We start from the raw sequence: 23,049 nt of genomic DNA, 5'->3' as shown, positions 1-23,049 counted from the left end.
CTCGCTTCAATCGCCTACTTCACTATCCTCCTATTTCTCCTCCCCGCCGCAAGCGCCCTAGAAAACAAAATACTCAACTGCTAAATACTCTAATAGTTTATAAAAACATTGGTCTTGTAAACCAAAGATTGAAGACTTACCACTTCTTAGAGTACCCCAAACTCAGAAAAAAAGGACTCAAACCTTTATCTCCAGCTCCCAAAGCTGGCATTTTCAATAAACTATTCTCTGACCCTAACCCCTAAACCGCCCGAATAGCACCCCGCGACAACCCCCGCACAAGCTCCAATACAACAAACAAAGTCAACAACAGCCCCCAACCCGCCACTAAAAACATCCCTGCCCCATGTGAATAAAACATGGAAACTCCACTAAAATCCGACCGAACAACAAACACCCCAACATTATTCACAGTAGAAACCCCGAACTTCCAAGCCCCCATAAACCCCCCAAACACCAACCCCCCAAAAACAATTGCCACAAACGCTACTGCACATCCAATCACCCGTCAATCCCCCCAAGCCCCAGGGAAAGGCTCCGCTGCTAAAGCTACTGAATAAACAAACACCACCAGCATACCCCCCAAATACACCATAAACAGCACTAAAGCCACGAACGAAACCCCAAGGCCCAGCAACCACCCGCACCCCGCCACAGACGCTAACACCAAACCAACAACCCCATAATACGGCGAAGGATTCGACGCCACACCCAAAACACCCACCGCAAAGCAAATCCCTAAAAAAAACATAAAATAAGTCATTATTCCTGCCCGGACACTACCCGAGGCCTGCGGCTCGAAAAGCCGCCATTGTTCTCAACTACAGGAACTAACCGCAAGCCCCCAATAATTCTACCCCATCTATGCCATTATGCTTAACCCCCCCCCCCCTCCCCCCCCGAGGCGGGGGTATTTGGTTATGCATATTCGTGCATAAATTTATATACCCCATATACATACATACTATAGTACCAGTAATATACATTATATACGGACTATCTTATAAGCAGGTGCTAAACCCATACATGTACACGGCCATTAAACCCTTAAACACACTCCTACCAAACCACCCGGCATGAATGTTCTAGGACCATACCCCACAACACCCAATACAACTCCACTCAAGCGCATAACAAGACCCCATTTTAATGAATGCTCACAGGACATGCTCCAACAACAACTCTCCACCACATATCTCATGCAGTTCGTATCAGACGGATTTATTAATCGTACTCCTCACGTGAAATCAGCAACCCGTTGCACATAATGTCCGGTATGACTAGCTTCAGGCCCATACGTTCCCCCTAAACCCCTCGCCCTCCTCACATTTTTGCGCCTCTGGTTCCTCGGTCAGGGCCATCCATTGGGTTCACTCACCCCTCCTTGCCCTTCAAAGTGGCATCTGTGAGTACTTTCACCTTCTCAATGCGTAATCGCGGCATGTTCCAGCTTTTTGGCGCCTCTGGTTCCTCTTATTTTTTCCGGGGTTACCTCACAGGTGGCTATTCCCAGTGATCTCGGGGGTCCCACAATCTAAGCCTGGACACACCTGCCTCACGGCCTATCCTATATTTCAAGGGTCCCTCGATGAGACGGTTGGCGTATATGGGGAATCATCCTGACACTGATGCACTTTGACCACATTCAGTTAATGTTACCTCCACCCTCCGGGTTAAATGGGGCTATTGGATGAATGCTCGTTGGACATAGCACAAAACAACAAATCATTAAGCGCAACCCCTGCGCTTCACAAACTAAACCAGTAAACTTTCGCTAACCACCATGTAGCATAAACCTTCATCGCCCAATCCCAGCAAACTACCTCTAAAACTCCATTAATCATCCCTTCCATGACATCATCGGAACGATGTACATATACACACAAACACATACAAAATAACTTAAACTTATTAGAGAAACTCCAGTACTAAAAATAGTAAACACAAGCAATAATTTCATATACTTCACTCTCACTCACCACTCAACTATCAGCTAACCACACCCCCGTCCACATAGCTTAACACAAAGCATGGCACTGAAGTTGCCAAGATGGCATAAAACATGCCTGCGGACAAAAGACTTAGTCCTAACCTTACGGTTGGTTTTTGCTAAATATATACATGCAAGTATCCGCGCCCCAGTGTAAACGCCCTCGACCACCTACCCCCATACAGGCCTTGAGGAGCGGGTATCAGGCACACCCAAGTAGTAGCCCAAGACGCCTCGCTAAGCCACGCCCCCACGGGTATTCAGCAGTAATTAACATTAAGCAATGAGTGCAAACTTGACTTAGTTATAGCAACAGCCTAACTTCAAGGGTTGGTAAATCTTGTGCCAGCCACCGCGGTCATACAAGAAACCCAAATCAACCGTCCTATTGACACGGCGTAAAGAGTGGTAAAATGCCTATCCTAGCTAACTAAGATCAAAATGCAACTGAGCTGTCATAAGCCCAAGATGCACCTAAACACACCATTAAGATGATCTTAGGAACTAACGACTGATTTAAACCCACGAAAGCCAGGGCCCAAACTGGGATTAGATACCCCACTATGCCTGGCCCTAAATCTTGATACTTACTTTACCGAAGTATCCGCCAGAGAACTACGAGCACAAACGCTTAAAACTCTAAGGACTTGGCGGTGCCCCAAACCCACCTAGAGGAGCCTGTTCTACAATCGATAATCCCCGATTAACCCAACCACCCCTTGCCAACACAGCCTACATACCGCCGTCGCCAGCCCACCTCGAATGAGAGCACAACAGTGGACACAATAGCACCCCGCTAATAAGACAGGTCAAGGTATAGCCTATGGAGTGGAAGAAATGGGCTACATTCCCTATTCATAGGGCACACGGAAAGAAGCGTGAAACCACTTCTGGAAGGCGGATTTAGCAGTAAAGTGGGACAATAGAGCCTACTTTAAGCCGGCCCTGGGGCACGTACATACCGCCCGTCACCCTCCTCAAAAGCCACATCCCACATAACTAATACCATAAATACGCTGAAGATGAGGTAAGTCGTAACAAGGTAAGTGTACCGGAAGGTGTACTTAGAATATCAAGACGTAGCTATAACACCAAAGCACTCAGCTTACACCTGAAAGATATCTACTAGACCGGATCGTCTTGAAGCCCCCCCTCTAGCTCAACCACACAAATAGTACACCAAAACTAAAGAATTTACTAAACTAATTAAACTAAAGCATTTTACAGTCTTAGTATAGGCGATAGAAAAGACACTTAGACGCGATAGAGACCCCAGTACCGTAAGGGAAAGATGAAATAGCAGTGAAACAATCAAAGCGACAGACAGCAAAGATCAACCCTTGTACCTTTTGCATCATGGTTTAGCGAGAACAACCAAGCAAAGTGAACTAAAGTTTGCCCCCCCGAAACCCAAGCGAGCTACTTTCAAGCAGTTAAAGAGAGCGAACCCGTCTCTGTTGCAAAAGAGTGGGATGACTTGTCAGTAGAGGTGAAAAGCCAACCGAGCTGGGTGATAGCTGGTTACCTGTGAAACGAATCTAAGTTCCCCCTTAATCCTCCCTACCGGACATCCTGAACCCTAATGAGATGATTAAGAGCTATTTAATGGAGGGACAGCTCCATTAAAAAAGGACACAACCTCGACTAGCGGATAATTCTTACTACTGATCCTACCGTGGGCCCTAAAGCAGCCATCAAAAAAGAGTGCGTCAAAGCTCCACCACCTAAAAATACCAAAATAAGATGATTCCCTTATCACAAACAGGTCAACCTATGAATATAGGAGAATTAATGCTAAAATAAGTAACTCAGGGCCACACCCCTCTAACGGCGCAAGCTTACATAGAAACATTATTAACAGACCTAGACAGATACAAAAACCCCTACAAGACCACGTATTAACTAACCCTGTTAACCCGACTCAGGAGCGCCTATAAGAGCGATTAAAATCTGTGAAAGGAACTCGGCAAATTAATAAGGCCCGACTGTTTACCAAAAACATAGCCTTCAGCAAATTAAACAAGTATTGAAGGTGATGCCTGCCCGGTGACTTAGGTTTAACGGCCGCGGTATCCTAACCGTGCAAAGGTAGCGCAATCAATTGTCCCATAAATCGAGACTTGTATGAATGGCTAAACGAGGTCTTAACTGTCTCTCACAGATAATCAGTGAAATTGATCTCCCCGTGCAAAAGCGGGGATGTGAACATAAGACGAGAAGACCCTGTGGAACTTAAAAATCAACGACCACCGCGAATCCTCAATCAACCCCACTGGGGCCACTACCATCGCAGAGCCTGGTCGATATTTTTCGGTTGGGGCGACCTTGGAGGAGAACAAATCCTCCAAAAACAAGACCATACCTCTTTACCTAGAGCTACCCCTCAAAGTGCTAACAGTGACCAGACCCAATATAATTGATTAATGGACCAAGCTACCCCAGGGATAACAGCGCAATCCCCCTCAAGAGCCCATATCGACAGGGGGGTTTACGACCTCGATGTTGGATCAGGACATCCTAATGGTGCAGCCGCTATTAAGGGTTCGTTTGTTCAACGATTAACAGTCCTACGTGATCTGAGTTCAGACCGGAGCAATCCAGGTCGGTTTCTATCTATGACACACTCTCCCCAGTACGAAAGGACCGGGAAAGTGGGGCCAATACCACAAGCACGCCCCCCCCCTCTAAGCAGTGAAACCAACTAAACCGTGAAGAGGGCCTTCCCCCACCACTTTCAATCCTAGAAAAGGACCAGCTAGAGTGGCAGAGCCCGGCAAGTGCAGAAGGCTTAAGCCCTTTCCCCAGAGGTTCAAATCCTCTCCCTAGCTTCACCCATGATTCAAATAACAACACTAAGCTGCCTCGTTATATCCCTCCTATACATCATCCCAATCCTGATTGCCGTAGCCTTCCTAACCCTAGTAGAACGGAAAATCCTAAGCTACATACAATCCCGCAAAGGCCCTAACGTTGTCGGGCCTTTTGGCCTACTTCAACCATTTGCGGACGGACTGAAACTATTTACCAAAGAGCCCATCCGACCCTCTACCTCTTCCCCACTTCTATTCATTCTGATACCAATACTAGCCCTTGTCCTAGCCCTCACCACTTGAGCACCACTACCACTCCCATTTCCCCTAGCAGATCTAAACCTCGGAGTTCTCTTCCTAATAGCCATGTCAAGCCTAGCCGTCTACTCAGTCCTATGATCAGGCTGAGCCTCGAACTCAAAATACGCACTAATCGGAGCCCTACGGGCAGTAGCACAGACCATTTCATACGAAGTGACACTGGCCATAATCCTGCTATCAATAATCATACTAAGCGGAAGCTACACACTCAGCTCCTTTGCCATCGCACAGGAGCCTCTATACTTCATTTTCTCCTCATGACCCCTAGCAATAATATGATACGTATCCACCCTAGCAGAGACAAACCGAGCTCCTTTTGACCTCACAGAGGGTGAATCTGAGCTAGTCTCAGGGTTTAACGTTGAATACGCCGCAGGACCCTTCGCCTTATTCTTCCTAGCTGAATATGCGAACATTATGCTAATAAATACACTTACAGCCATCATATTCCTAAACCCAAGCGCCCTAGGGCCACCCACAGAACTATTCCCCGTCATCCTAGCCACAAAAGTCCTCCTACTATCTTCTGGTTTCTTATGGGTCCGAGCTTCATACCCACGATTCCGATATGACCAACTAATGCACCTACTATGAAAAAACTTCCTACCCCTCACACTAGCTCTGTGCCTCTGACACATCAGCATACCTATCTGCTATGCAGGCCTACCTCCTTACATAAGGAAATGTGCCTGAACTACAAAGGGTCACTATGATAAAGTGAACATAGAGGTATAACAGCCCTCTCATTTCCTGTTGACCTTAGAAAAGTAGGAATTGAACCCACACAAGAGAAATCAAAATTCTCCATACTTCCCTTATATTATTTTCTAGTAGAGTCAGCTAATCAAGCTATCGGGCCCATACCCCGAAAATGATGGTTTAACCCCCTCCTCTACTAATGAACCCTTACGCGACCCCAATCATAACCTTCAGCCTCATCTTGGGCACCACAATCACAATTTCCAGCAACCACTGAGTTCTGGCCTGGACAGGACTGGAGATCAACACACTAGCCATCATTCCCCTAATTGCCAAATCCCACCACCCACGAGCAGTAGAAGCCGCAACGAAATACTTCCTAACCCAAGCAGCTGCTTCCGCCCTGGTCCTATTCTCTAGCATAACCAATGCCTGAGTCACTGGCCAATGAGACATCACACAAATAAACCACCCAACCTCCTGTCTACTACTGACAGCAGCAATCGCTATTAAACTGGGCCTAGTGCCATTTCACTTCTGATTCCCAGAAGTACTACAAGGATCGCCACTAATAACAGCCCTGCTACTCTCGACCCTCATAAAATTCCCCCCACTAACCCTGCTCCTACTAACATCCAAATCCCTCGACCCAGCTCTACTCACCGCAATGGCCCTAGCCTCAACAGCACTAGGAGGCTGAATAGGACTGAACCAAACACAAACACGCAAAATCCTAGCCTTCTCGTCCATCTCCCACTTAGGCTGAATCGCCATCATCCTAGTTTACAGCCCCAAATTGGCCTTACTTACCTTCTACCTATACACAATCATAACATCAGCCGTATTCCTAGCCCTTAACAAAATCAAAGCCCTTAACCTATCCATGATCACAACCTCATGAACAAAAACCCCAGTGCTAAACGCCACCCTAATACTAGTACTTTTATCCCTAGCAGGCCTCCCCCCATTAACAGGCTTTATACCAAAGTGACTTATCATCCAAGAACTAACTAAACAGGAAATAACACCAGCAGCCATGGCAATTGCCATGCTATCACTGCTCAGCCTCTTCTTCTACCTACGCCTCGCATACCACTCAACAATTACCCTTCCCCCCAACTCCTCTAACCACATAAAACAATGATACACTAGCAAAGCCCCAAGCACACCTACTGCGGTCCTTGCCTCACTATCAATCCTCTTACTTCCCCTGTCCCCAATAATACATGCCATTGTCTAGAAACTTAGGATAACACCCCAAACCGAAGGCCTTCAAAGCCTTAAATAAGAGTTAAACCCTCTTAGTTTCTGCACATTAAGACTTACAGAATATTAACCTGTATCTTCTGAATGCAAGTCAGACGCTTTAATTAAGCTAAAGCCTCCCTAGACAGATGGGCTTCGATCCCACAAAACTCTAGTTAACAGCTAAATGCCTAAACCAATTGGCTTCTGCCTACAAAGACCCTGACGCACCCTAGTGCGCATCGATGAGCTTGCAACTCAACATGAATTTCACTACAGAGCCGATAAGAAGAGGAATTAAACCTCTGTAAAAAGGACTACAGCCTAACGCTTCAACACTCAGCCATCTTACCCGTCACCTTCATCAACCGATGACTATTTTCCACTAACCATAAGGATATTGGCACCCTGTACCTCATCTTCGGGGCATGAGCAGGAATAGTCGGCACCGCACTCAGCCTATTAATCCGCGCAGAACTAGGACAACCAGGAACTCTCCTAGGCGACGACCAAATTTACAATGTAATCGTTACCGCTCACGCCTTTGTAATAAGCTTCTTTATAGTCATACCCATCATGATCGGAGGATTCGGCAACTGATTAGTCCCCCTCATAATCGGTGCCCCCGACATAGCATTCCCGCGAATAAACAACATAAGCTTTTGACTCCTCCCCCCATCATTCCTCCTCCTACTAGCCTCATCCACTGTAGAAGCTGGCGCCGGCACAGGCTGAACTGTCTACCCTCCCCTAGCAGGTGACCTTGCCCACGCCGGAGCTTCAGTAGACCTGGCTATCTTCTCACTCCACTTAGCCGGTATCTCCTCCATCCTTGGGGCCATCAACTTTATCACCACAGCCATCAACATAAAACCCCCCGCACTCTCACAATACCAAACCCCACTATTTGTCTGATCCGTACTAATTACCGCCATCCTACTCCTTCTATCACTCCCCGTACTCGCCGCCGGTATTACAATATTACTAACTGATCGAAACCTAAACACCACATTCTTCGACCCCGCTGGAGGAGGAGACCCAATCCTGTACCAACACCTATTCTGATTCTTCGGACACCCAGAAGTCTATATTCTGATCCTACCGGGGTTCGGAATCATCTCACACGTAGTCACGTACTACTCAGGCAAAAAGGAGCCCTTCGGCTACATGGGAATAGTCTGAGCCATACTATCCATCGGCTTCCTAGGATTCATCGTCTGAGCTCACCACATGTTTACAGTAGGAATAGACGTTGATACCCGAGCCTACTTTACATCAGCCACTATAATCATTGCCATCCCTACCGGAATCAAAGTATTTAGCTGACTAGCCACCCTGCACGGAGGAACAATCAAATGAGACCCCCCCCAATACTATGAGCTCTAGGATTTATCTTCCTATTTACCATCGGAGGATTAACAGGAATCGTTCTTGCAAACTCTTCCCTAGACATCGCCCTGCACGACACGTACTACGTAGTTGCCCACTTCCACTACGTCCTATCCATAGGCGCCGTCTTTGCCATTCTAGCAGGATTTACTCACTGATTCCCACTACTCACTGGGTTTACCCTACACCAAACATGAGCAAAAGCCCACTTCGGGGTAATATTTACAGGAGTAAACCTAACGTTCTTCCCCCAGCACTTCCTAGGCCTAGCAGGAATACCCCGACGATACTCGGACTATCCCGACGCCTACACACTATGAAACACCATTTCCTCCTAGTCCTAGGACTTAGAGAAACTCCAGTACTAAAAATAGTAAACACAAGCAATAATTTCATATACTTCACTCTCACTCACCACTCAACTATCAGCTAACCACACCCCCGTCCACATAGCTTAACACAAAGCATGGCACTGAAGTTGCCAAGATGGCATAAAACATGCCTGCGGACAAAAGACTTAGTCCTAACCTTACGGTTGGTTTTTGCTAAATATATACATGCAAGTATCCGCGCCCCAGTGTAAACGCCCTCGACCACCTACCCCCATACAGGCCTTGAGGAGCGGGTATCAGGCACACCCAAGTAGTAGCCCAAGACGCCTCGCTAAGCCACGCCCCCACGGGTATTCAGCAGTAATTAACATTAAGCAATGAGTGCAAACTTGACTTAGTTATAGCAACAGCCTAACTTCAAGGGTTGGTAAATCTTGTGCCAGCCACCGCGGTCATACAAGAAACCCAAATCAACCGTCCTATTGACACGGCGTAAAGAGTGGTAAAATGCCTATCCTAGCTAACTAAGATCAAAATGCAACTAAGCTGTCATAAGCCCAAGATGCACCTAAACACACCATTAAGATGATCTTAGGAACTAACGACTGATTTAAACCCACGAAAGCCAGGGCCCAAACTGGGATTAGATACCCCACTATGCCTGGCCCTAAATCTTGATACTTACTTTACCGAAGTATCCGCCAGAGAACTACGAGCACAAACGCTTAAAACTCTAAGGACTTGGCGGTGCCCCAAACCCACCTAGAGGAGCCTGTTCTACAATCGATAATCCCCGATTAACCCAACCACCCCTTGCCAACACAGCCTACATACCGCCGTCGCCAGCCCACCTCGAATGAGAGCACAACAGTGGACACAATAGCACCCCGCTAATAAGACAGGTCAAGGTATAGCCTATGGAGTGGAAGAAATGGGCTACATTCCCTATTCATAGGGCACACGGAAAGAAGCGTGAAACCACTTCTGGAAGGCGGATTTAGCAGTAAAGTGGGACAATAGAGCCTACTTTAAGCCGGCCCTGGGGCACGTACATGGTTAAACATGCCTGTTAGTAGTGTGGCGAGCCATAGTGGGAAGGCTAGGGCTATGTTCATAGATAGTTGGGTGGTTGGGGTGAATGTATATGGAAGGAGGCCTAGAAGGTTGATTGTAAGAAGTATGATTATTAGGGATGTAAATATTATGGCTCATTTGTGGCCATTTTTGTTGAGTGGGACTATTAGTTGTTTTGTGATTAGGTGAAGGAGTCATGTTTGGATAGTAGAAAGGCGGTTGTTGATTCATCGGTTGTTTGGGGACGGGAATAGTAGGGCTGGGAAGAGTAGGGATAGTAGGATTAAGGGGATGCCAAATAGATTGGGGCTGGAAAATTGGTCAAAGAAGCTTAGGTTCATGGTCAGGATCATGGTGTGGGTTTGGTAGTGAGGGAGGTCTTATTTGATGGGGGGTTGGTTGTGGTGAAGGCTAGTAGTTTTGGTTGGATGAGGAGTGCTAGGGTTAATCAGGTTATAATTATGATTGAAAATCATGGTGCGGGGTTAAGCTGTGGCATATCATTAAGGAGGGGGAAGTCCCTCTTTGGCTAGCTTAAAAGGCTAGTGCTGTTGCATAGCTTCTTAATGATTAGGATGATGATAGAAGGGACGATCAGGCCTCGAAATGTGGGAGTGGGGTTGATTCTACTACAATGGGTATGTAGCTGTGATTAGCCCCGCAAATTTCTGAGCATTGTCCGTAAAAAATCCCAGGCCGGGTGGTAATGAATGAAGTTTGGTTTAGTCGGCCTGGGATTGCGTCTGTTTTAACTCCGAGCGTTGGGACTGCTCAGGAGTGGAGTACGTCTCCTGCAGTAATGATCACGCGGATGGGGGATTCTATTGGGATAACTACGCGGTGGTCAACTTCTAGCAGTCGGAAGTGGCCGTTGGGTAAGTCTGGGGTGGGCACTATGTAGGAGTCGAATGATAGGTCTTTGAAGTCTGTGTATTCGTAGCTTCAGTATCATTGGTGGCCGATGGCTTTTAGGGTGAGGTCTGGTTCGTCGATTTCGTCCATTATGTAGAGGATTTGTAGGGATGGGAGGGCGAGGAGTACCAGGACGATAGCAGGTAGGATTGTCCAGATCAGCTCTACTTCTTGGGCGTCTACAGCATTGGACGAGAGTTTTTCTGTTAGTATGTGGGCTAAAAGGTAGAGAACTAGGCTGCAGATAGCTAGGGCAACGATTAGGGCGTGGTCGTGGAATTCAACGAGTTCTTCTATGATGGGTGATGAGGCGTCTTGGAATCCTAGTTGGGAGTGGTTGGCCACATGAGATGTACAGGATTTTTACCTGTGATTTAGTCTTGACAAGGCTATGTAATTGGTTTACTAACGTCTCATAAGAAAGAAGCATGAGCGGTTAACCTCCTGGGAGACCCAGAAACCTTCACCCCAGCAAACCCACTAGTAACCCCACCACACATCAAGCCAGAATGATACTTCCTATTCGCCTACGCCATCCTACGTTCAATCCCAAATAAACTAGGAGGCGTATTAGCACTGGCCGCCTCCGTACTGATCCTATTCCTAATCCCATTCCTGCACAAATCAAAACAACGAGCAATAACATTCCGACCACTCTCCCAGCTCCTATTCTGAGTACTAGTCGCCGACCTCCTCGTCCTAACATGAGTAGGAAGCCAACCCGTCGAACACCCATTCATCATCATCGGCCAACTCGCTTCAATCGCCTACTTCACTATCCTCCTATTTCTCCTCCCCGCCGCAAGCGCCCTAGAAAACAAAATACTCAACTGCTAAATACTCTAATAGTTTATAAAAACATTGGTCTTGTAAACCAAAGATTGAAGACTTACCACTTCTTAGAGTACCCCAAACTCAGAAAAAAAGGACTCAAACCTTTATCTCCAGCTCCCAAAGCTGGCATTTTCAATAAACTATTCTCTGACCCTAACCCCTAAACCGCCCGAATAGCACCCCGCGACAACCCCCGCACAAGCTCCAATACAACAAACAAAGTCAACAACAGCCCCCAACCCGCCACTAAAAACATCCCTGCCCCATGTGAATAAAACATGGAAACTCCACTAAAATCCGACCGAACAACAAACACCCCAACATTATTCACAGTAGAAACCCCGAACTTCCAAGCCCCCATAAACCCCCCAAACACCAACCCCCCAAAAACAATTGCCACAAACGCTACTGCACATCCAATCACCCGTCAATCCCCCCAAGCCCCAGGGAAAGGCTCCGCTGCTAAAGCTACTGAATAAACAAACACCACCAGCATACCCCCCAAATACACCATAAACAGCACTAAAGCCACGAACGAAACCCCAAGGCCCAGCAACCACCCGCACCCCGCCACAGACGCTAACACCAAACCAACAACCCCATAATACGGTGAAGGATTCGACGCCACACCCAAAACACCCACCGCAAAGCAAATCCCTAAAAAAAACATAAAATAAGTCATTATTCCTGCCCGGACACTACCCGAGGCCTGCGGCTCGAAAAGCCGCCATTGTTCTCAACTACAGGAACTAACCGCAAGCCCCCAATAATTCTACCCCATCTATGCCATTATGCTTAACCCCCCCCCCCCTCCCCCCCCGAGGCGGGGGTATTTGGTTATGCATATTCGTGCATAAATTTATATACCCCATATACATACATACTATAGTACCAGTAATATACATTATATACGGACTATCTTATAAGCAGGTGCTAAACCCATACATGTACACGGCCATTAAACCCTTAAACACACTCCTACCAAACCACCCGGCATGAATGTTCTAGGACCATACCCCACAACACCCAATACAACTCCACTCAAGCGCATAACAAGACCCCATTTTAATGAATGCTCACAGGACATGCTCCAACAACAACTCTCCACCACATATCTCATGCAGTTCGTATCAGACGGATTTATTAATCGTACTCCTCACGTGAAATCAGCAACCCGTTGCACATAATGTCCGGTATGACTAGCTTCAGGCCCATACGTTCCCCCTAAACCCCTCGCCCTCCTCACATTTTTGCGCCTCTGGTTCCTCGGTCAGGGCCATCCATTGGGTTCACTCACCCCTCCTTGCCCTTCAAAGTGGCATCTGTGAGTACTTTCACCTTCTCAATGCGTAATCGCGGCATGTTCCAGCTTTTTGGCGCCTCTGGTTCCTCTTATTTTTTCCGGGGTTACCTCACAGGTGGCTATTCCCAGTGATCTCGGGGGTCCCACAATCTAAGCCTGGACACACCTGCCTCACGGCCTATCCTATATTTCAAGGGTCCCTCGATGAGACGGTTGGCGTATATGGGGAATCATCCTGACACTGATGCACTTTGACCACATTCAGTTAATGTTACCTCCACCCTCCGGGTTAAATGGGGCTATTGGATGAATGCTCGTTGGACATAGCACAAAACAACAAATCATTAAGCGCAACCCCTGCGCTTCACAAACTAAACCAGTAAACTTTTGCTAACCACCATGTAGCATAAACCTTCATCGCCCAATCCCAGCAAACTACCTCTAAAACTCCATTAATCATCCCTTCCATGACATCATCGGAACGATGTATATATACACACAAACACATACAAAATAACTTAAACTTATTAGAGAAACTCCAGTACTAAAAATAGTAAACACAAGCAATAATTTCATATACTTCACTCTCACTCACCACTCAACTATCAGCTAACCACACCCCCGTCCACATAGCTTAACACAAAGCATGGCACTGAAGTTGCCAAGATGGCATAAAACATGCCTGCGGACAAAAGACTTAGTCCTAACCTTACGGTTGGTTTTTGCTAAATATATACATGCAAGTATCCGCGCCCCAGTGTAAACGCCCTCGACCACCTACCCCCATACAGGCCTTGAGGAGCGGGTATCAGGCACACCCAAGTAGTAGCCCAAGACGCCTCGCTAAGCCACGCCCCCACGGGTATTCAGCAGTAATTAACATTAAGCAATGAGTGCAAACTTGACTTAGTTATAGCAACAGCCTAACTTCAAGGGTTGGTAAATCTTGTGCCAGCCACCGCGGTCATACAAGAAACCCAAATCAACCGTCCTATTGACACGGCGTAAAGAGTGGTAAAATGCCTATCCTAGCTAACTAAGATCAAAATGCAACTGAGCTGTCATAAGCCCAAGATGCACCTAAACACACCATTAAGATGATCTTAGGAACTAACGACTGATTTAAACCCACGAAAGCCAGGGCCCAAACTGGGATTAGATACCCCACTATGCCTGGCCCTAAATCTTGATACTTACTTTACCGAAGTATCCGCCAGAGAACTACGAGCACAAACGCTTAAAACTCTAAGGACTTGGCGGTGCCCCAAACCCACCTAGAGGAGCCTGTTCTACAATCGATAATCCCCGATTAACCCAACCACCCCTTGCCAACACAGCCTACATACCGCCGTCGCCAGCCCACCTCGAATGAGAGCACAACAGTGGACACAATAGCACCCCGCTAATAAGACAGGTCAAGGTATAGCCTATGGAGTGGAAGAAATGGGCTACATTCCCCATTCATAGGGCACACGGAAAGAAGCGTGAAACCACTTCTGGAAGGCGGATTTAGCAGTAAAGTGGGACAATAGAGCCTACTTTAAGCCGGCCCTGGGGCACGTACATACCGCCCGTCACCCTCCTCAAAAGCCACATCCCACATAACTAATACCATAAATACGCTGAAGATGAGGTAAGTCGTAACAAGGTAAGTGTACCGGAAGGTGTACTTAGAATATCAAGACGTAGCTATAACACCAAAGCACTCAGCTTACACCTGAAAGATATCTACTAGACCGGATCGTCTTGAAGCCCCCCCTCTAGCTCAACCACACAAATAGTACACCAAAACTAAAGAATTTACTAAACTAATTAAACTAAAGCATTTTACAGTCTTAGTATAGGCGATAGAAAAGACACTTAGACGCGATAGAGACCCCAGTACCGTAAGGGAAAGATGAAATAGCAGTGAAACAATCAAAGCGACAGACAGCAAAGATCAACCCTTGTACCTTTTGCATCATGGTTTAGCGAGAACAACCAAGCAAAGTGAACTAAAGTTTGCCCCCCCGAAACCCAAGCGAGCTACTTTCAAGCAGTTAAAGAGAGCGAACCCGTCTCTGTTGCAAAAGAGTGGGATGACTTGTCAGTAGAGGTGAAAAGCCAACCGAGCTGGGTGATAGCTGGTTACCTGTGAAACGAATCTAAGTTCCCCCTTAATCCTCCCTACCGGACATCCTGAACCCTAATGAGATGATTAAGAGCTATTTAATGGAGGGACAGCTCCATTAAAAAAGGACACAACCTCGACTAGTGGATAATTCTTACTACTGATCCTACCGTGGGCCCTAAAGCAGCCATCAAAAAAGAGTGCGTCAAAGCTCCACCACCTAAAAATACCAAAATAAGATGATTCCCTTATCACAAACAGGTCAACCTATGAATATAGGAGAATTAATGCTAAAATAAGTAACTCAGGGCCACACCCCTCTAACGGCGCAAGCTTACATAGAAACATTATTAACAGACCTAGACAGATACAAAAACCCCTACAAGACCACGTATTAACTAACCCTGTTAACCCGACTCAGGAGCGCCTATAAGAGCGATTAAAATCTGTGAAAGGAACTCGGCAAATTAATAAGGCCCGACTGTTTACCAAAAACATAGCCTTCAGCAAATTAAACAAGTATTGAAGGTGATGCCTGCCCGGTGACTTAGGTTTAACGGCCGCGGTATCCTAACCGTGCAAAGGTAGCGCAATCAATTGTCCCATAAATCGAGACTTGTATGAATGGCTAAACGAGGTCTTAACTGTCTCTCACAGATAATCAGTGAAATTGATCTCCCCGTGCAAAAGCGGGGATGTGAACATAAGACGAGAAGACCCTGTGGAACTTAAAAATCAACGACCACCGCGAATCCTCAATCAACCCCACTGGGGCCACTACCATCGCAGAGCCTGGTCGATATTTTTCGGTTGGGGCGACCTTGGAGGAGAACAAATCCTCCAAAAACAAGACCATACCTCTTTACCTAGAGCTACCCCTCAAAGTGCTAACAGTGACCAGACCCAATATAAATGATTAATGGACCAAGCTACCCCAGGGATAACAGCGCAATCCCCCTCAAGAGCCCATATCGACAGGGGGGTTTACGACCTCGATGTTGGATCAGGACATCCTAATGGTGCAGCCGCTATTAAGGGTTCGTTTGTTCAACGATTAACAGTCCTACGTGATCTGAGTTCAGACCGGAGCAATCCAGGTCGGTTTCTATCTATGACACACTCTCCCCAGTACGAAAGGACCGGGAAAGTGGGGCCAATACCACAAGCACGCCCCCCCCCTCTAAGCAGTGAAACCAACTAAACCGTGAAGAGGGCCTTCCCCCACCACTTTCAATCCTAGAAAAGGACCAGCTAGAGTGGCAGAGCCCGGCAAGTGCAGAAGGCTTAAGCCCTTTCCCCAGAGGTTCAAATCCTCTCCCTAGCTTCACCCATGATTCAAATAACAACACTAAGCTGCCTCGTTATATCCCTCCTATACATCATCCCAATCCTGATTGCCGTAGCCTTCCTAACCCTAGTAGAACGGAAAATCCTAAGCTACATACAATCCCGCAAAGGCCCTAACGTTGTCGGGCCTTTTGGCCTACTTCAACCATTTGCGGACGGACTGAAACTATTTACCAAAGAGCCCATCCGACCCTCTACCTCTTCCCCACTTCTATTCATTCTGATACCAATACTAGCCCTTGTCCTAGCCCTCACCACTTGAGCACCACTACCACTCCCATTTCCCCTAGCAGATCTAAACCTCGGAGTTCTCTTCCTAATAGCCATGTCAAGCCTAGCCGTCTACTCAGTCCTATGATCAGGCTGAGCCTCGAACTCAAAATACGCACTAATCGGAGCCCTACGGGCAGTAGCACAGACCATTTCATATGAAGTGACACTGGCCATAATCCTGCTATCAATAATCATACTAAGCGGAAGCTACACACTCAGCTCCTTTGCCGTCGCACAGGAGCCTCTATACTTCATTTTCTCCTCATGACCCCTAGCAATAATATGATACGTATCCACCCTAGCAGAGACAAACCGAGCTCCTTTTGACCTCACAGAGGGTGAATCTGAGCTAGTCTCAGGGTTTAACGTTGAATACGCCGCAGGACCCTTCGCCTTATTCTTCCTAGCTGAATATGCGAACATTATGCTAATAAATACACTTACAGCCATCATATTCCTAAACCCAAGCGCCCTAGGGCCACCCACAGAACTATTCCCCGTCATCCTAGCCACAAAAGTCCTCCTACTATCTTCTGGTTTCTTATGGGTCCGAGCTTCATACCCACGATTCCGATATGACCAACTAATGCACCTACTATGAAAAAACTTCCTACCCCTCACACTAGCTCTGTGCCTCTGACACATCAGCATACCTATCTGCTATGCAGGCCTACCTCCTTACATAAGGAAATGTGCCTGAACTACAAAGGGTCACTATGATAAAGTGAACATAGAGGTATAACAGCCCTCTCATTTCCTGTTGACCTTAGAAAAGTAGGAATTGAACCCACACAAGAGAAATCAAAATTCTCCATACTTCCCTTATATTATTTTCTAGTAGAGTCAGCTAATCAAGCTATCGGGCCCATACCCCGAAAATGATGGTTTAACCCCCTCCTCTACTAATGAACCCTTACGCGACCCCAATCATAACCTTCAGCCTCATCTTGGGCACCACAATCACAATTTCCAGCAACCACTGAGTTCTGGCCTGGACAGGACTGGAGATCAACGCACTAGCCATCATTCCCCTAATTGCCAAATCCCACCACCCACGAGCAGTAGAAGCCGCAACGAAATACTTCCTAACCCAAGCAGCTGCTTCCGCCCTGGTCCTATTCTCTAGCATAACCAATGCCTGAGTCACCGGCCAATGAGACATCACACAAATAAACCACCCAACCTCCTGTCTACTACTGACAGCAGCAATCGCTATTAAACTGGGCCTAGTGCCATTTCACTTCTGATTCCCAGAAGTACTACAAGGATCGCCACTAATAACAGCCCTGCTACTCTCGACCCTCATAAAATTCCCCCCACTAACCCTGCTCCTACTAACATCCAAATCCCTCGACCCAGCTCTACTCACCGCCATGGCCCTAGCCTCAACAGCACTAGGAGGCTGAATAGGACTGAACCAAACACAAACACGCAAAATCCTAGCCTTCTCGTCCATCTCCCACTTAGGCTGAATCGCCATCATCCTAGTTTACAGCCCCAAATTGGCCTTACTTACCTTCTACCTATACACAATCATAACATCAGCCGTATTCCTAGCCCTTAACAAAATCAAAGCCCTTAACCTATCCATGATCACAACCTCATGAACAAAAACCCCAGTGCTAAACGCCACCCTAATACTAGTACTTTTATCCCTAGCAGGCCTCCCCCCATTAACAGGCTTTATACCAAAGTGACTTATCATCCAAGAACTAACTAAACAGGAAATAACACCAGCAGCCATGGCAATTGCCATGCTATCACTGCTCAGCCTCTTCTTCTACCTACGCCTCGCATACCACTCAACAATTACCCTTCCCCCCAACTCCTCTAACCACATAAAACAATGATACACTAGCAAAGCCCCAAGCACACCTACTGCGGTCCTTGCCTCACTATCAATCCTCTTACTTCCCCTGTCCCCAATAATACATGCCATTGTCTAGAAACTTAGGATAACACCCCAAACCGAAGGCCTTCAAAGCCTTAAATAAGAGTTAAACCCTCTTAGTTTCTGCACATTAAGACTTACAGAATATTAACCTGTATCTTCTGAATGCAAGTCAGACGCTTTAATTAAGCTAAAGCCTCCCTAGACAGATGGGCTTCGATCCCACAAAACTCTAGTTAACAGCTAAATGCCTAAACCAATTGGCTTCTGCCTACAAAGACCCTGACGCACCCTAGTGCGCATCGATGAGCTTGCAACTCAACATGAATTTCACTACAGAGCCGATAAGAAGAGGAATTAAACCTCTGTAAAAAGGACTACAGCCTAACGCTTCAACACTCAGCCATCTTACCCGTCACCTTCATCAACCGATGACTATTTTCCACTAACCATAAGGATATTGGCACCCTGTACCTCATCTTCGGGGCATGAGCAGGAATAGTCGGCACCGCACTCAGCCTATTAATCCGCGCAGAACTAGGACAACCAGGAACTCTCCTAGGCGACGACCAAATTTACAATGTAATCGTTACCGCTCACGCCTTTGTAATAAGCTTCTTTATAGTCATACCCATCATGATCGGAGGATTCGGCAACTGATTAGTCCCCCTCATAATCGGTGCCCCCGACATAGCATTCCCGCGAATAAACAACATAAGCTTTTGACTCCTCCCCCCATCATTCCTCCTCCTACTAGCCTCATCCACTGTAGAAGCTGGCGCCGGCACAGGCTGAACTGTCTACCCTCCCCTAGCAGGTAACCTTGCCCACGCCGGAGCTTCAGTAGACCTGGCTATCTTCTCACTCCACTTAGCCGGTATCTCCTCCATCCTTGGGGCCATCAACTTTATCACCACAGCCATCAACATAAAACCCCCCGCACTCTCACAATACCAAACCCCACTATTTGTCTGATCCGTACTAATTACCGCCATCCTACTCCTTCTATCACTCCCTGTACTCGCCGCCGGTATTACAATATTACTAACTGATCGAAACCTAAACACCACATTCTTCGACCCCGCTGGAGGAGGAGACCCAATCCTGTACCAACACCTATTCTGATTCTTCGGACACCCAGAAGTCTATATTCTGATCCTACCGGGGTTCGGAATCATCTCACACGTAGTCACGTACTACTCAGGCAAAAAGGAGCCCTTCGGCTACATGGGAATAGTCTGAGCCATACTATCCATCGGCTTCCTAGGATTCATCGTCTGAGCTCACCACATGTTTACAGTAGGAATAGACGTTGATACCCAAGCCTACTTTACATCAGCCACTATAATCATTGCCATCCCTACCGGAATCAAAGTATTTAGCTGACTAGCCACCCTGCACGGAGGAACAATCAAATGAGACCCCCCCAATACTATGAGCTCTAGGATTTATCTTCCTATTTACCATCGGAGGATTAACAGGAATCGTTCTTGCAAACTCTTCCCTAGACATCGCCCTGCACGACACGTACTACGTAGTTGCCCACTTCCACTACGTCCTATCCATAGGCGCCGTCTTTGCCATTCTAGCAGGATTTACTCACTGATTCCCACTACTCACTGGGTTTACCCTACACCAAACATGAGCAAAAGCCCACTTCGGGGTAATATTTACAGGAGTAAACCTAACGTTCTTCCCCCAGCACTTCCTAGGCCTAGCAGGAATACCCCGACGATACTCGGACTATCCCGACGCCTACACACTATGAAACACCATTTCCTCCATCGGCTCCCTAATCTCAATAGTAGCCGTAATCATACTAATATTCATCATCTGAGAAGCCTTTTCGGCCAAACGAAAAGTCCTACAACCAGAACTAACTACCACAAACGTTGAATGAATCCACGGCTGCCCTCCCCCATACCATACTTTCGAGGAACCGGCCTTCGTCCAAGTACAAGAAAGGAAGGAATCGAACCCTCACATGCTGGTTTCAAGCCAACTGCATTAACCGCTCATGCTTCTTTCTTATGAGACGTTAGTAAACCAATTACATAGCCTTGTCAAGACTAAATCACAGGTAAAAATCCTGTACATCTCATGTGGCCAACCACTCCCAACTAGGATTCCAAGACGCCTCATCACCCATCATAGAAGAACTCGTTGAATTCCACGACCACGCCCTAATCGTTGCCCTAGCTATCTGCAGCCTAGTTCTCTACCTTTTAGCCCACATACTAACAGAAAAACTCTCGTCCAATGCTGTAGACGCCCAAGAAGTAGAGCTGATCTGGACAATCCTACCTGCTATCGTCCTGGTACTCCTCGCCCTCCCATCCCTACAAATCCTCTACATAATGGACGAAATCGACGAACCAGACCTCACCCTAAAAGCCATCGGCCACCAATGATACTGAAGCTACGAATACACAGACTTCAAAGACCTATCATTCGACTCCTACATAGTGCCCACCCCAGACTTACCCAACGGCCACTTCCGACTGCTAGAAGTTGACCACCGCGTAGTTATCCCAATAGAATCCCCCATCCGCGTGATCATTACTGCAGGAGACGTACTCCACTCCTGAGCAGTCCCAACGCTCGGAGTTAAAACAGACGCAATCCCAGGCCGACTAAACCAAACTTCATTCATTACCACCCGGCCTGGGATTTTTTACGGACAATGCTCAGAAATTTGCGGGGCTAATCACAGCTACATACCCATTGTAGTAGAATCAACCCCACTCCCACATTTCGAGGCCTGATCGTCCCTTCTATCATCATCCTAATCATTAAGAAGCTATGCAACAGCACTAGCCTTTTAAGCTAGCCAAAGAGGGACTTCCCCCTCCTTAATGATATGACACAGCTTAACCCCGCACCATGATTTTCAATCATAATTATAACCTGATTAACCCTAGCACTCCTCATCCAACCAAAACTACTAGCCTTCACCACAACCAACCCCCCATCAAATAAGACCTCCCTCACTACCAAACCCACACCATGATCCTGACCATGAACCTAAGCTTCTTTGACCAATTTTCCAGCCCCAATCTATTCGGCATCCCCTTAATCCTACTATCCCTACTCTTCCCAGCCCTACTATTCCCGTCCCCAAACAACCGATGAATCAACAACCGCCTTTCTACTATCCAAACATGACTCCTTCACCTAATCACAAAACAACTAATAGTCCCACTCGACAAAAATGGCCACAAATGAGCCATAATATTTACATCCCTAATAATCATACTTCTTACAATCAACCTTCTAGGCCTCCTTCCATATACATTCACCCCAACCACCCAACTATCTATGAACATAGCCCTAGCCTTCCCACTATGGCTCGCCACACTACTAACAGGCCTACGAAACCAACCATCAGCCTCTTTAGCCCACCTATTACCCGAAGGTACCCCTACACCCCTAATCCCCGCACTAATCCTGATCGAAACAACCAGCCTACTAATCCGCCCCCTAGCCCTCGGAGTCCGCCTTACAGCCAACCTTACAGCAGGACACTTACTCATCCAACTCATCTCTACAGCCTCCATTGCATTAATACCCACCCTTCCTGCAGTATCCATCCTAACAATAATCATCCTACTACTCCTAACCATCCTAGAAGTAGCAGTAGCCATAATCCAGGCCTACGTCTTCGTGCTCCTTCTAAGCCTATACTTACAAGAAAACATCTAATGGCACACCAAGCACACTCATACCACATAGTTGACCCAAGCCCTTGACCAATCTTCGGGGCAGCCGCCGCCCTACTCACAACCTCAGGATTAATCATGTGATTCCACTACAACTCATCCATACTACTAACCCTAGGCCTCATCTCAATACTCCTAGTAATACTCCAATGATGACGAGACATTGTACGAGAAAGCACCTTCCAAGGCCATCACACTCCCACAGTCCAAAAAGGCCTACGATACGGCATAATCCTTTTCATCACATCCGAAGCATTCTTCTTCTTAGGGTTCTTCTGAGCGTTCTTCCACTCGAGCCTGGCCCCAACCCCAGAACTAGGAGGCCAATGACCCCCAACAGGAATTAAACCACTCAACCCGATAGAAGTCCCCCTACTAAACACAGCCATCCTACTAGCCTCAGGCGTTACCGTAACGTGAGCCCATCACAGCATCACAGAAGGAAACCGAAAACACGCCATCCACGCCCTAACCCTAACGATCCTCCTGGGATTCTACTTCACAGCCCTACAAGCAATAGAATACCACGAAGCCCCATTCTCAATCGCCGATAGCGTCTACGGATCTACCTTCTTCGTTGCCACTGGATTCCACGGACTCCACGTAATCATCGGATCCTCCTTCCTGACCGTCTGCCTCTTCCGACTGATCAAGTTCCACTTTACATCAGACCACCACTTCGGATTCGAGGCAGCAGCCTGATACTGACACTTCGTAGACGTCATCTGACTATTCCTCTACATAACCATCTACTGATGAGGATCTTGCTCTTCTAGTATATTAATTACAATTGACTTCCA

The 23,049-nt window shown here is 47.0% G+C and overlaps 2 long non-coding RNA genes across 5 annotated transcripts in view; one reads left to right on the top strand and one right to left on the bottom strand.

Moving 5' to 3' along the window:
- Positions 1–23,049, top strand: part of LOC308187502 — a 290,980-nt gene that overhangs the window by 92,196 nt on the left and 175,735 nt on the right. The window lies entirely within an intron of this gene.
- Positions 1,696–23,049, bottom strand: part of LOC308187504 — a 535,540-nt gene continuing 514,186 nt past the window's right edge. Inside the window, exons 5-6 of one of the 2 annotated variants that reach the window (XR_013944735.1) lie at positions 21,900–22,199; positions 1,696–9,942 (exon numbers count right to left, since the gene is read on the bottom strand). This is a non-coding gene — a long non-coding RNA (uncharacterized lncRNA). Of the gene's footprint in view, positions 9,943–10,420; positions 22,200–23,049 lie in introns of those variants that run through there. The other variant, XR_013944736.1, reaches the window with a different exon arrangement.

The sequence above is a fragment of the Anser brachyrhynchus genome (genome assembly GCF_964034855.1).
Source record: "Anser brachyrhynchus genome assembly, chromosome: 1".
Classification (NCBI taxonomy): Eukaryota; Metazoa; Chordata; class Aves; order Anseriformes; family Anatidae; genus Anser; species Anser brachyrhynchus.
Note: the sequence above shows the minus strand (reverse complement) of the source record. Positions and strands in the feature narration are given on the sequence as shown.